Below are 2,256 nucleotides of genomic sequence, written 5' to 3'. Positions count from 1 at the left end.
CACATTTGTGACCGTCTCCCTTTGTGGAACAACAGTGGGGGTAATCGTATCACAGTTTTGTATGAATAAATGAAAATGAAGAAACTTCTTTAACATATAGAAAGTCTATCGTAACAATGACTGTTTGTTTTAGGGTTCTAAATTCTAATCCATGAGATAATTTCTTACTATCTTCCCCAGGCTGTGTTGAGAAGCGAAACTGCAAAACACGACGGCAGTTAAAAAACAAAAATGAAAGCAGTTTGCCAGCATATTGCTACACACTGTAATTCAGATACTCAGTGATGAATTTTAGCAATTATATAGCAGTATAAGAATACATAGTAAAAACTCACTCCTTGCAACTAACTTGGGAGAAGCTAGTTATCACACAGAACTTTATCATGAGAAATTTTTAAAGAAATTATCACACAGAACCTTATCGTGAGAAATTTTTAAAGCAATGACACTATAAATTTGAAGGAATTGTTTTACTTTGAAACGCCCTGAACTTCCCTGGTATTCTTTTTCCTCTCCTAAAGTGCCATCCTTCTTCCCAGACCAGCCATGCCCATCCCTGCCCCAGAGCCTTCACTCGTGCTTTCCTACCTCGGAACACCCCCTCCCACTTAAGCCACTTTCTTCACTTTTCAGGGTCACATTCAGGTCTCACCTTTTCTCTCAGTCCTTCTCTATTCATTGCCTGCCTCCTGCTCTCTCTCTCCTCTGATCATTCTCATGGTCGAGCTCTTGACTGTTCTCTAGCTAACTTTTGAATTTTAGTTTTGTTTCCCTTACTATTAATAGACTGAAGACATATTGAGGACATGGACCACATAACTTGACAGTGCCTAGCAATAAAACTCATTTTTACTTTTAGAGTTATCATTATGTGCATTGCACTGTGCTACATAACTCCCAGCTGCACAGATAATAGCAAACACAGTTCAACCCCTGAGGAACTAGGATCCGATAGGGGTGAAAAGGGAAGTACACAAGTGATCCCAGTATAGGCTCAAATATGTTGTCATAAGAAAAATCCAGAATATCTTTATCCAATTAACGGAATCGTGGAAAGCTTCATGAAAGGAAAGAAAATTTAAGCTAGACTGTGAAGGAGAGATTAGAATTTCAACAGGCAGAAGATTACAGGAAGTCTAGGCTGGATAAAACACAGTGTTCATGAAGATAACTGGTTAGAACTAAGATTAGAAGAATACTTTGTGAGTGTCTGGGTAAGAAAATGAGTAATCATTAAAGGTTTTTCGTTAAACTAACAGTATAAGTGAACGGACGCTCTAAGAAGATGAATATGTCGGGAAAGAACAGAAAGACTCTTTGGGGAGGTGAGAGGTAATAGAGGCTGGAAGAGGCCGTAGCATTGGACATGGAAAGGAGAGGACAGTTGTATGAGACACTATGGGGGCAAGGTCTACATGAGTAGGCAAGGGGAAGGAGGAGTCAGAAGTGACCCCAACACGATATGAAAAGACTGTTGAAAGTTTTGAGCTCTGGACGTTTGCAGACGTAGGTCTGAGTCCTGCTGTCCCAGACACAAGTTAAGTGACCTCAAATAAATTACTAATATCACTAAGCCACAGCTTCTTCATTGTAAAGGAATGATAATACTGGTACATACCTCATAGGATTTTGGTGAGAATTAAATACATATGTTTGCTAAACTCTTAACATCATAATTCCTGATAGAAAGCTCTCAATACAGTAGCTCTTAAGATTGCAGTTGAAAGTTTCAATATGGGTCACTAGTTCAATGGGCCTATTAACAAAAATAAGGAAGTCAGCAGGAAGAGTTTGAGGAATAAAATATGAAGTTTGATTTTGCACTTGTTGAATTTAAGTTAATGATGGGATATTAAGATGGGGTTAGCCCCCGGCAGCTGAGAACGTGGGGCTGGAGCTGAGCTACAACATCAAGGTGAGAGATTTAGACTTGGCAGTCATTCAAATTGAGACCTAACATCCTCTTGCTTTATAAAATATTCATTAGCATAATCTTCAGCAAGTATAGTGAGTACTAATAGCAAATTACTAAAAATTCAGTTAACTCTGGGAACATCAGCCGGAAACCACCCCTCAAAAATTAATAGGAATTTTTTTTTCCAAAACTAAAATTAAATGATGCCTTCTTTTCTTCATTAAAAAAATTCCTAGATGATCCATTTATGTTGTCAGACATCATAAAAAATGTAAGTGTTCTCTCAAAAATACATTAGCATCTTGAATGGAGGTGTCAGTGCTGTCATCTGCTGTCATTGT

The sequence above is a fragment of the Symphalangus syndactylus genome, chromosome 19 (assembly GCF_028878055.3).
Source record: "Symphalangus syndactylus isolate Jambi chromosome 19, NHGRI_mSymSyn1-v2.1_pri, whole genome shotgun sequence".
NCBI lineage: Eukaryota > Metazoa > Chordata > Mammalia > Primates > Hylobatidae > Symphalangus > Symphalangus syndactylus.
This window is presented reverse-complemented; position numbering follows the sequence as displayed.